Raw genomic sequence first — 14,397 nt, 5'->3', positions numbered from 1 at the left:
CGTAGAGAGATGAAGAGTATTTAGTTTGCATGATCTTAGCACTAAGAAGGTTTTCAACTCTTTTTCATCAATCATCAGTGCAGTCACAAGTAGATTTAAACTTCAATGAAATTCTCTAAATTTATGACACAAATTATTACTAAATTCAACAAAGCGGTGGTCTTCAAAGAGTATGGCTCCAGAGGTTAAAAGATTGATATTCGATCAACTCTGGAGCATCTAAAGTTATCACATAAGTTATTTAAAAGAAATCTCGCAGACTACCCAGTTAATTCTCTCTTCAAATTAAATGTTGCCTTGACATCGTGAATATTGGGTCTTTTTTCAAAACAGAATAGTGATCATTTTTTAACACAAATATTTTCTAAATGAACTCGAAAAGGTGCGTTATAGAACCAAGCAATTTTTCGTGGTGAAGGGATTTTCGCAACAGCAATTCATTTTTTAATCAATTCGGTCCGCAACATGTTTCACATGACACATAAATGACAAGAGCAGCATAGAGTCATTGGAGAGTTTACTTTAATTCTAAAAATCTAAAAGCAGATTATAAATTGAAATAAATTTGGATCAGAATAATAAATGTGGCACATTTCAAGATTACGAAATGTATGCATCCTATAGGTAGTCAAAGGATACTCTATTTCACACATTAGTTGCATTAGAGTAATTTAAAAAAAATTCTAATGAAGCACTATTCTTTCATATATTTAATTGAATTTCTTATTGAAAACATCAAATTAAAATAGTTTAACTGAAATTGCCTTTATTTTATTGGAAAGGTTTAAAGAACTTAATTAACAGTAGAAAATTGTAACAGTGAAGTTTGTGGACAAAACAAACATAATGATTGTAAAAGGTTCTGAATCAACCCATTAACAATTTAGTTAGTGAGAAAACGTGTACAGAATTTTTTTTTATACCCTCAGGGTGCTCGAAATTTTTCCACAGTATGCAACAATATTCTATCAAAAAACACAAAAGAAAATGTTTTGTTAACTGAAAGAACAGATGATTACTAATTGAATCTTAACATGATCAGGGTGCCGGTTGTTTTCCTGTTGTAGGAGCCAGTACTTTATTAAATAACATAAAATAGTTTTACTTACCAGATGGCCTGTAATCATTGCATGCTATGACACAAACCTGATCAAGATGTCTAGAACATCTTGCATACACTCCACTAAATTTAAAAGTAAAATACTTAGCAAGTTGTACCTTAAATCTAGTCTCATTGCATTCAAGGTGCAAGGATATCAAACTATAGAAGTCATTTTTCGAAATCTAATGAACTATTTTTGATACCCTAGAATTTGCTGTAGTACTTTCCCAAGTAATATTGAAAAGTATAATTAAACATTTAATTGTTATTCTACAATTATCCAAACCACAATTAATTTAAATTATAAGTTTAAATTTCATATCTGCATTTAATGTTTCAAATGTATTATTGAACAAGCTAGCTCTTATGATAAAACTATCAATAACAAGATCATTCTTATCCTTTACCAAAAATGGGAGGCCTAAAAACTGTGCTCTTCTCAAGTTGTTTAATGAGGTATAAAAAAAAAAAATTTCTTCTAGATACAGAAGTGGCTGCAAAAACTTAAGCAAATAAATTATTCTCGAACTTCTCCTGACTAATTTTATTGAATTTTTGTAACCAATAGGTAAATTTTAATTTTTCAGTTATGCTACATTCTTAGATATAAAATGTATTACAAAACGCTTATACTTGCAATTAAGGTTGAAAATGTTTTAAGAAATATTACTTTAACCCTTTCAATACGGCGAAAAATCAGCAGGGGTGAAAGCGAGACGGAAAAGAGGAAAGGCAGGTAGTAAAACCATTTCAGTTATAGCTAGTTTTGGGGAGGAGTTTACTTATTCTTTTTTTTTTAATTTTTCAACAATATCTACTTTATCTTGGAAAAGAAGCAGTTTTATATATATGCCAGAATTATAAAAGAAATCTTGATAGTTACAGATATTTCATTTTTTTCGAAAAAAATGCTGGAATGAAATGTTTTACGTACCAGGTTTTTCTCTTTTCCGTCTTGCTATATAAGGGCTTTCACCCATGGACTGAGACAGCACATGTCCCGTCCGGTGCGAAAGGGTTAAAGTCCAAATTTGTTTTGGAAATATTGACTTAAGTGCCTCAAAGTAATTCATTTTTCCTGACTTTAAAGATATTTTAGATAAATTTCCAGCTCTGTTGCCACCCTGTATCTAGTTAATGGGTTGATTAAAACTAATCATAGGAAACTAAATTTCATATAAGGAGTGAGGGTTTCGGCAACTAAGAGTTCATAATTCGAATGTTATCTAAATATTCTCGTCAGCATAATAGCATTACAATAAATTCACTTTTCTAATGTTTTAAAAACTTAGAACTTTTATTGATATAATTACTTTTTTAGCAATGCTACATAAATTACAGACTGTTCCATTAAGATTTTTTTAGAAAAATCTATTGTTTCTGAGCAGGAAAAAATTTTCAAACTAACACTAAAAATAAATAAACACTTATTTAACTAAATATTTAATCAAAATATTCAAATAGAGAGGTAATTTCTAAGCAAAAAGAATATATAACTTTTTTTTAACTATTTATAACTGCAAAATTTTTAAAATATAGAATATTTTAAATTGAACAATAATACTACAGTTATAGTAGATATTATTTTTTCAAAAATATCTTAGACTGCTCAAATTTTAATATTTGTGCCAAAAAAGAGATATTTTAAACTAATAACTACTATTAACTGCTAAAGATATTTAAAACTAATAATTAGCAATAAGGAAATAAAAGCACAGTTGGAGAAAATATTTTCAAATAATTATTTTAAAAAAATCTCAATAGGCTAATTAGACCTAAAAGGATGATTTATAGTTTTTTTAATTAGTTAGTAAAGGTTTAATGTATTACTTTATCACTTTAATCAAAACATAAGGAATTAAATCAAAACATAAGGAATTTGATTAATAATTTAACTATACTGAATCAATTTGTAACGATACGATTTCCCAGAACATTTTCCTTTGACAATCCAGCAGCAATAGCACCAGGACCAAGAGACATATGCCCTACAGTTGAGAAATATTTACCCTTCTATAAAGGATAAAGTGCTTGTGGCAGGTTACAGAATTGGAGGACTTTCTTTTACCATTCCTGCAGTTCATTGCACCTACTCCTACATACCATTTTTTTTTAATAATAGCAAGACTTATTCGATGCATAAGGTGAAATACAATGGATCTCCAATTACCTCCAATTTTTAGGATTGCGTTATCAAAAAGAAAAAAAAAACCTCTGTCCGGTTGGGGAATCTCAGAACTAGAACAGCACTCAAAAATTAGATTTAAATAGTAAGACATCATTGATAGATTCAAAAGCAAGAAATAATACTGCTTTTGTAGTTTTTAAATTAACAAGCTATGTGCAAAATTTTCATTTTATTTGCAGAAAAGAACTTTTTTCTTTCTTGATAGTTGTTCAAATACAAACTGCTCCTCATTTAATCTAGATAGTTGAAAATATACGATGCAAAAATTCTGAGGATATTTCATTTCCGGAAAATAATCTCTTTTTCGTGCCAATTTGTTCAATTATACTAATTCATTCAGATAATTTAAAATAATTAAGAACTTATCCCTATTAATCAAAATAATTCAAGATATCAGGGACAAAATTTTTTTAATTTAAAAATATAAATCTCAAGAAGAATCAGTTGCAAACATATTGAAACATTAAGCCTTAAGTGATTAAAACTATTTCCTGCATCAATCATATCCTGATTAGAATAATGTCCTTAGAATCTTTATAATACAAATAAAGATCTACTTTACAAACACTCAAAAGATATTTTACAATAAAAAATGCCCTTTTTTTTCTTCCAATTTATTCAATTATCCAAATATAAGTTGAGACAATATTGAGACATTAAATTTCCTTCTGGTGATTAAAAGTATTTCGTTCATCAATTATAAATTATCATTTAGATCCTTAATTTATCTATTAATTATCATTTAGAATCTTTATCAACCTATCTTGTATCTCTCCAAAAAACATTGTTTTCATGAACACTCTGTAAGTAATACCTCACGCCTTATCTACAGTGCAACAGTCACGAATGAAGATATATTGTCCATATGATATGGAAAAGCTTAATCAAGTGATGGCTTTTTTGAAATACTTGTGACCATGGGACATTGTAACCTTGGGATGAAGGTTGAATTCCAACAACTTAGCAAATGTTTCCAAATCGATGGTTTTTCATAACTAAATATACAGTGTGCAAAAATGTTTTTAAAATAAATAAAAAAAATATATGGTATTCAACGATAATGCAAATTTGAAACAAATTTAAAAAGTGATGTTATGAACTAAGAATGTTTTTATAACTTTCATTTACATAGATGATCATTATGATTGCTGATAGTTCATTTGAAAAGAAATAGAAAATACAGTGTTCCTGTATAGATTAGAGCAGGGGGCTCTTAACCCAAGATTAGCTTTGGCATACAGAAAGATTTTGAAATTTAAAATGCTTAAAGAATATACGTAATGTACCCTTCATGAATATTTATAAATATTTCATGACTGTCAATAACGAATATTTAACATAAAATACAACGAAAGTATGTTTTTATATGAATTTAAACATATTAATATGAATTTAAACTTACTAAGTAATAAATTATTCATGGTGGTGAAAATTAAAAGAAAATAATATAAACAAAGAATTATTCAAAATAAATAATTTAGTGTGATTCTTTACTATCAAAAGTTTTTTAATTCCACTACATTTCGTTTCTGATTTATCAGATCAATTTCTCTTTCACACACTTTAAATTTTCCATTCATTAAATTAAGCATATTTAGTTACTGTTAAAACACATTATTTAAGCGTTTTTTTTCCCATACATAAAGAACATTGGCAAAACCAATAAGAATGTAAAAAGAAAAATAATAAAATTGAATCGAAAATCTTATGTATGAAACTTTATATATTATTTCAGTTTCCAACTTTGTTTTGTAAAGTTATAAGATATGTTTTGCCAAAATAACAGATGTGATAGAGGGTAGTCAAAATGGTTTAAAATCCACTTCCAACATTGCCTAAGAGATGTCAAAATATCAAAATTATTTTACAAAGTTGAAAAACAATTATTTTCATTTTTTTTTTTATGCATTGATATTAAAATGCAAAATGACCCATTTAATAGGCATTCAATAGGTTGCTTAGCAATAAAGTAAAATATATTTAACTACATAAAAATCAATAATTTGAGTATTCAGTAAATAATAATTCAATAAATAATAAAAATTCAATATAAGAGAAGAAACAATTAAAAAGTTCGCCATAAAAAATAAGATTTTGTCATCTATCTTCAAAAAAAAAACCTTTTTTTTTAAATCACAAAAGAAAATACTATTTGAAAACATAAGAAAAACTGTATTTTTCTGAGGTTTTCAAAAGAATTCTATACATTTATTCAAGAAAATAACGATGCACCGATGAGTTAAAACTTATGAAGCCTATAAAACAAATGTAATCAGTCAGGTTTAATGTGCTAAATCAAACCGATTCATGTGCTTAAATTTGACATGGGTTTACAAGTTAAAGATTTACTAGCAATTTTACAAGAAGTTGTAAAAACTTAATCTAGAATCTTTTAGTGAACCTAAAGTTTGGGTCGTGAACCATGGGTTAAGAGCCCTCGGATTAGGGGAACACATTTGTTTCTTTGAAATAGATAAAATAGAAATATATTTTAAATTTTGCATTCATTCTATTTCTTAGTTTTGTAAGAATTAGAAAATTACTTAAAGCAGTTGTTTAAATTTTTGTTATAAGAGATTTAGGTGGAAATATAAATAATATATGTGAGTTTTAAGCACTGTCACTCTATATAGATTATATATTATATAGGTAAATTTTAAAGTGTTATAACCTTGCTTGTTCTAGACGAATGACATGTATAATGTATGTGTATTTTTGAGGTATGTTTTTTTACACTTATCAAGAGATGGTAATATTCTAAGCAATATGGTTTAGATAAAATATTTAACAAAGTAAATGGTTGCCTGTCTTGTTTTGTTCACTGTCACAAATATATCACCATCACACAGGAAAAAATTAAGAAATATTTAAGTGAATTAAAAATAAATCAACTGTTTTAGAATGTATAGAAGGTATGTAACAGTTATAGGGATCCTGAGCCTGTTTGGTAGGGCACTGGACTAACGTTCGTGAGAACGGGAGTTCAAATCCAGCCGGCCGAAGACTCCCCGTGTAATAAATGGTGACTGGTGCACGTTAAATCTGTCAGGTCACGAAGTCTTCCATGTTCCCATAACAAATCAATAATGGGAGTAATGAATTGAAAATTGATAATTCTCTGATTTAAGTCTAAATTACGATCTGTGGAAGAATGAATGACTGTATGAATGGGTCCACCCTATACGTGTGACGTATGAGTGTGGCAGAAGTCGAATTATTGGCCATAGATGGCGCCACTGGAAAACAAGAACAATTTCACTCCTTGCCATAATGGCCTATGACAACAACAACATAGGGCCCATAAAGTCAAGTTTTCCAATGCGTAAGAGCAGAGCCGCGATGGCTCAGGGGATAGAGCGTTCGCCTTCCAATGAGGAGAATCGGGTTTAAATCCCAGTCGATACGAATTACGCATCCGGCTTGCACCGACCACAGTGCTGACGTGAAATATCCTCAGTGGTAGACGGATCATGGGTTAGAGTCCCCTTGCCGTCAGGCTAACCGTGGAAGGTTCTCATGGTCTTCCTCTCCATGTAACGCAAATGCGGGTTAGCTCCATCAAAAAGTCCTCCACGAAGACAAATTTCTCCCAAAACTCGATCCAGGAGTTCGCTTGTCTTCTGGATTGGGTTCAAAATTACAAGGCTACGGAGTTGAACATTAGTAGTGGTAAACCCATAAAATTGGGTCGGTTGTTCAACGACGGTTACAAAAATGCGTAAGAGCAATTTTAGATTCTGTTTTCCAAAGGTTAAAGGCTGCCGATAATACACGTAGAATAATCAAATAAGACAATATTATGATCGTAAGCAATAACAATATACATTGAATGTTATAATATCTTAATCGTTATCAGTAACATCGAAAAATATCAATTTAAAAAATAATATCGGGAATATTATACATATAACTATCATTATAAGAAAAGGCATTAATATGAGTGCTGATAAATTTCATTTAGTAACTAAAATATTTATCAATATAAAAGTAACATTAATTAGTAGAATCGGAAAAATGTTACATTATTGTTAAATATCGACATTTTTTGACATTACATCATGATGTTAAACTCTATGCTTGTTAGTTATAGGGACTAGAGATATGCCGGTTACACGACAATTACTCAGTACCTGGTCAACCCCGATAAAAATAAAGTACTAATTTTTGAAAGAAAAATACTCAGGAATATGTTCGGAGCTCTTAAAAAAAAACAATATTTGGCAGATTCAATACAATTGTGAATTATACAAAAAACTTAGGCAGCCAAATATAATTTCACTTATTAAATTATATATATTGACTCTGCGGAAAAAGTACTTAAAGCTATGGGCATCAGTAGATGGCGAAACCTACCATCTGATCAAGATATATGGAAACAACTTGTTAGAATGTGTCATGCTGATGAAAGAAGAAGGCTTAGCATTTTATAGAAGAATTAGAGAAAACCGTTGTAAATAGAATAAGCACATTTTCTTTTAAATAACACATTAATTAGTCTAATACTCTTAATAATTTAGACATCATTGAAGATTAATTTGAGAGTAAATGTAAAAATGTCAACAATTGTTTTAATAAAAAATGATAAATTTTTTTAAAAGTAGATTTATTTTAAAATCAAAACAAAAAGGTTTTTTTTTTATTGTTACAAAAAAAATTTTCAGACAAACTCATTTATAAACATTTTATTACATTTACAATATAAATTGATTTACTTTAATAGTGAAAAGAAGCATGTACAAATATAATTGGAAAATGGTAACTTTAAACGAAATGCTCACAAGAAAGCATATTTTTTACTAGTTTAGCTCAATGATTTCAATTTCGAACTTAATTTGTTCGATAGAAAGTTTCATGATTTTTATATCGTTATCCATAAATGCCATAATACCTAGCCAGGTAATAAATCCAAATTTTACCAGGTACCTGGAACCAGCCATGTAACAAATAAAATTTTTGACAGCAGGGTAAAAGATTCAGTTTTTACCTAGTACACGGACCAGCCAAACTTTAAGGACCTGTTACATCTCTATTAGGGACTAATGTTTTTGTCAGGGATAAAAAGGAAAAATAGTCACAAATACATGGTCTCTATAACCAATAATAACTGTATAAAAACATCAGAAAGCCTAACCAGATTTTATTTTCAATTCTTAAACTTTCATTAAAAGCTTGTAGATATTTATAACACACCGTAACGCAATTTTAAACAAAAAAAATTTAGTGAGATTAAATAAACATTCACTAATATATATCTATATTTTTCATAAAAAAATAATAGTCATCCTCATGCATTCTCATTGGTCAGATAACATAATTATCAATAAATTAAGATCCAGATATCTTTGACTGTCTTCAGCTATAACAGTTAATTAAGTGAAGCTATAACAGTTTTTACATGCAAATTATGATTTATTCCTTCTTTAATAATTTTTTTAAATACTTATCATCCTTTCTTAATATTATTCTCTGTTTTTACGTTTTTGACTTTTAAAATATGAAGGCTTGAAAATAAATATGTTATACCTTTATCATCATTGTAAAGAAATAATATATTAACCCTGTATCTAAAAATTTATGATTAAAATACCTAATAACCGTTTTACAATTATTAAATGTTAAATAAGTTACATTTAATTTTATAAATTTATATAAAATGCATTGTATGCAATTTAAATAAAGAATATAATGTAACTTTGTAAATTCTAATGAACATATTCAGAACTAACTTCTTGCACTGTTGCTACATAATATCTATGACAATGATAATCTTTTTATAATAACCTTTCATACAATAATTTTTAATTTTAATGCAACAAACAGTTAACCATAGAGAAGGGGAAAAAAATTGTTTCAACTGTAAAAGTTAGCTCATCTAGGCAACTACTTTTTATTGTGTTTTTATCTCGCCTGATCTAAGTGAAATGAAAACACAATAAAAGTCATTGACTCAAGAAAGATCTTTTCCTTTAAAAATAAAATTTTTATTACAGGATCTCATGCTCATTTGTTTTAAGACCAAAAACAAATATAAATGAAAAACTTTAACTGCTTTCAAATGTTACAAAATCCTCAGTAAGCTAATTATAATTTAGTTTTATAATTTTTATTTTATTTTTTGATGAATGCTCAAAAAAAGAACACAGCCAAAATAATTTGGAGCAGCTGAACTAAAACATTGCAAGAAAACAATCAAATCATTGCATAAAATTTGAACAAATGTTTGGTTTAGAAAATTTTTAATAAAAATAAATGCAAGGTTGATTCAATCACAAACTATGAAATATATGTCTGTAGTTGATCATTATAACAGCAACGATTTTCCTGAAGTAATATAAACATGCAGATTGAAACATTTAATTTATATTCCTTAATTAATGTTTTCAAAAATAAAATTTAAAGTCAAAGATTTAGTTTTATAAAGATTAAAGTGATAAACTATTGGTTTTAAATTTAATAACTTAGGATAATAATTCCAAATGTTAGTAAATAAATTTGGCTATACATGAAAAAAAATAATTTTGACACAAAATTTTGGAAACTATTTTAGCAATAAGAAATAAGTACTAAAATAGGGGCAATGTAAAAATTGAAAATTAAAGAAAAATTGGCATATTATAATTCAATTTTCAAAAGCTTTTCATAATTTTAAAATCAAAATTAGAACTTGAAGAAATTATAAAAAAATTTTTGAAGTAATTAAAATCCATTTTGTGTCTTAAATATATAATAATAAAACAGCATTATAATAACATTATAGCATCAAATCATACAAAAAACAATAAAAGAAAGTTTTATTTAACGAAAGAAACCTGTAAGAACAAATGGCCATATTGAAATTGAGCTCCAAAATGTTTCAATATAATTTTCCTATTGATCCCACAATAAGCAAATAGAGACCAAACAACAATAAAGAAATAAAAACTTAAACAAGATAAATATACAATTTGAAAAGTTTTTCCTATAACACAAATTTGATCATATAATCACACCAGTATTTTTCAATATTATGACACAACAAAAATGAGCATTATTTAATTGCATAAAATGTATTGACACTAATGTGTGCGTTTCATTTTTAAATACAGAAAGTCTCAATATTTAACCTGATAAAACCTGTCTTACTTAAACTTAAAATTTTGAAGAATTAAAATAGAATTTTAGAATTAGAATTAAATTAAAAATGCAAAAATTAGGTTTTAATGATTGACCATGTATGCAATCAGAACTCTTTTGTAATTTTGAACTCTTTGTGGCTAACAAATACCAAAACAGCATAAAAACGTATTTCGGTTATTGTGAAACAGTTTTCAAAAATGTAAAAATAAATTAAATTTTTTGTATAATTTTAACTTTCCTTTTTTGAAAAATCTGATTCATAAAATAATTTAATGTGATTAGATTTTAATGTGATTAATTGTTTGGAATGATTAAAGTTAATCATTTTATATTAAAATTAACTTGCTGTAAATTTTCATAACCATATCTATAATATTTTTCAAATATATAAAGAAATCTGCCAACAAACAGTTGTCGGTCATGGATTCATAGAGGTTAAGATTATTTTGAGACCAATGGCATGTTGGTGACAAACCCAGTAGCAGAAACTGTCCAGCATAGTTTATTATTTTCATAATGATCTATAATTTTTTTCAAATAAATCAATCTTCCAAAAGACGGTTGCCAGCCATGGATTCATAGAGGTTAAGACTACACTATTTTGAAACCAATGGCAAGTTGGTGACACACTGGGTAGCAGAAACTGTCCAGCATAGTTTATTATTTTCATAATGATCTATAATTTTTTTCAAATAAATCAATCTTCCAAAAGACGGTTGCCAGCCATGGATTCATAGAGGTTAAGACTACACTATTTTGAAACCAATGGCAAGTTGGTGACACATTCGGTAGCAGAAACCGTCCGGCATAGTTTATTATTTTCATAATGATCTATAATTTTTTTCAAAGAAATCAATCTTCCAAAAGACGGTTGCCAGCCATGGATTCATAGAGGTTAAGACTACACTATTTTGAAACCAATGGCAAGTTGGTGACACATTCGGTAGCAGAAACCGTCCGGCATAGTTTATTATTTTCATAATGATCTATAATTTTTTTCAAATAAATCAATCTTCCAAAAGACGGTTGCCAGCCATGGATTCATAGAGGTTAAGACTCCACTATTTTGAGACCAATGGCATGTTGGTGACACACTGGGTAGCAAAAACCATCCAGCATAGTTTATTATTTTCATAATGATCTATAATTTTTTTCAAATAAATCAATCTTCTAAAAGATGGTTGCCAGTCATGGATTCATAGAGGTTAAAACTCCACTATTTTGTGCTGCAGATTAATTTTCGTATCAGATATATATATATGAAAAAAGCTACAATGCTCTTTACTTAACTGGAATTTTGAAAAATAAAGAATTAAAGCATTAGAATAAGAAAATTAAAGAATCGACATGAAAAATTTTCGTAATTTTTGAAAACTCTAGTATGAGCTTGTTTATAAACTGTACAAGGACTTTTTTCTTTTTTAAATCTGAGTAAATAAAAAATGTTCATTAAAATATTTCTGAGTATATAAAAATGTTCATTAAAATAACAAATTTTTAACAAAACTTTTTTGTTTAGAATTTTTTATCTATCTTACGGGTGCTAATTTCAATGCACACAGCTAAAGCTTAAGCTAATTTTTTTCAGTAAGTCTCTGTCTCATTATGTTAGGATCACGGAAAAATTTGAATTTATAAAAATTGCGCTGCAGATATTATCTGTAAACTCTGCTACTGGGGTGACAAAGAGGCCAGCATTGAATGATTCCACCTTAACTTCTCAGACAAATTTATCAAAGCTAGATGGATTTCAAATTGCCCTGTCCTTGACAATGACAATTTAGTGCTTAACAATGTGGTTCAATTACAATAAACTATTGCTTGTGAAGACAATTAACTGCGATTGAAAAATAAAAAATGTTATAGAATTTATTTTAAAAATTCATCCGTACTATAAATACAATTTCAAATAGGAACAGGTTAAATTGTTTGTTGTAAAGACTTTGTGCAATTATGCAACTATTAATTACTAGAAAAGACTAGATTTAAGCTTTACAAAAGAATACTTTAAAAGAATTATTGATCTCATGCTTCAATATGACACAAATTATAAACGTTTTATTGTATCCAAATAATAGCATGACAGTAAATAAATATATTGTTTTTAAATACATCATTATTACAAACAATTGCAAGCAAGTCGACTCGAATCAGAGCTCATTGGCTGGTATTGTTGTTCAAACTTTGTCAGTGTGCTAACATTCTTTTAATAAGTTACTATATTAAATTATGTTTAATAAGAATCTCTCTACTTATACATATATCAAGGGTCAAAAATCATATTGCCCAAGACATATAAAAATTCCACTTCAGCATAAATTTCATTATATTGCTGGCTGGGCATGTAAATATTTAATCAGAAATGTTATCAAATTCTTAAGAGGTGCCCATTCAAATTTTGATGAAAAGAAATAGAATTAGATGAATAAGTGAAGGAAAGAGAGGAAGAAAAGAAAACCTAATTTAATTAAAAAGATCAAAATAATAAAAAATTTAATTATGCTAATAAGTATTTATCAAAAAAAGTTAGCTTATTTTTTATTCCTCTCGTTATTCTTATTTTTAATATAAAAACTAAACACTTTACAATCTTTAAAATAAGATCAATCATTAGTGGCAATTGCACAAAAGAAAATAAGCATATTGAAAGACATGCACTTGCCAATAATACTTAATACTTCTGAAACTAACGCTTCTTTGTTAACAGTTATGCTCTGCATATACTCCATCAATGCTGATTCACGTAAAACAATCTTTGAGCAATGGAAAACAACTTCATTGCTATTTAATTGTGTTAATTACTTTTTAATAATGCCTAATATTTCTGTTTAGCACCTATAAAATTGTTAATACAGATATATTGTTAATGTCATTTTTTGACATATTTGTGATTGATTAATTATATTAATATTATTATATATGCATTCTAAAAAGATACTTGGTAATTAATAGTCTCATAAATGCAAGTATTTTTACAACCCTAGTACAGTCTGCAAAATACATATGCATAGATATTATACATAAAAGACAAATAGATATACATATGCATAGATATTATAGATAAAAGACAAATGGAAAAAAAAAGTTTAAAAAATAGAATATATAAGAAAAAACCTTCATCAGAATTATATTATACACTTAAATTTTAGAATTGATTAAATTAAGTCTATCTTAATTCAGTTGAATTTAGAGAAATGTGAGATAATTCTGTTGAATAATTAAGTTTCATAAAAATGGATGATCAAACTTATATCCTGTTAGGAAAGACATTATCTTAAAATAATAAGTAAGTATATCATGTAAGTTAAAGATAGAAAATGTATTAGAGTATCTGCAATATAAATATCTGCCTTGATTAAGAAATATATATGCAAACTTATCATGATAATTTGATAATGTTAAATTAATACGATGTCTGACACTAATTTTTGTTAAGTAACAAAATTTTAAATGTTTTATGCTACTTCAAAATTTCAAGTTACTTGAAGGTTGAAAAAAAGTGTCTAAAATGTCTTACAACACAAGCAAAGTAGTACTACAATAAAAGAATTTGTTCATCATACTTAAAATATAATTAATTAAAAAAAAAAAATATTGATAAAATAACGATCATATCACAAGAAACTAAAAAAAATTCAAAATAAATGCTTTGTAAATGAGATTTTTTTAATTTACATGTACTTAAAAAAATAATAAATGCGAGATTGAATATATACTGTTTGACTAAGAACAATAAATTAATTTAACTAAATCTACACCATTTATACAAAATGATATGCTAATATTTAAAAAAAAAATGTCATAGAAGACTTTAAAAAGAAACACTTCATTTTTTCAGAGCTAAAAGTCGTTTAACAAAAGTCATTAAACAAAAACTCTGAGTATATTAAATCAGAGGTTCTCAAACTTTAAGGCATTAACTTCAAAAGGAGCTGTATACTTACTTTAGTAAACTAGCAAAATATTAAAATTATCTTGGAAAAATAGCAAC

The sequence above is a fragment of the Parasteatoda tepidariorum genome, chromosome 3 (assembly GCF_982258835.1).
Source record: "Parasteatoda tepidariorum strain Cologne lab strain chromosome 3, Ptep-v5.0, whole genome shotgun sequence".
Lineage (NCBI taxonomy): Eukaryota > Metazoa > Arthropoda > Arachnida > Araneae > Theridiidae > Parasteatoda > Parasteatoda tepidariorum.
This window is presented reverse-complemented; position numbering follows the sequence as displayed.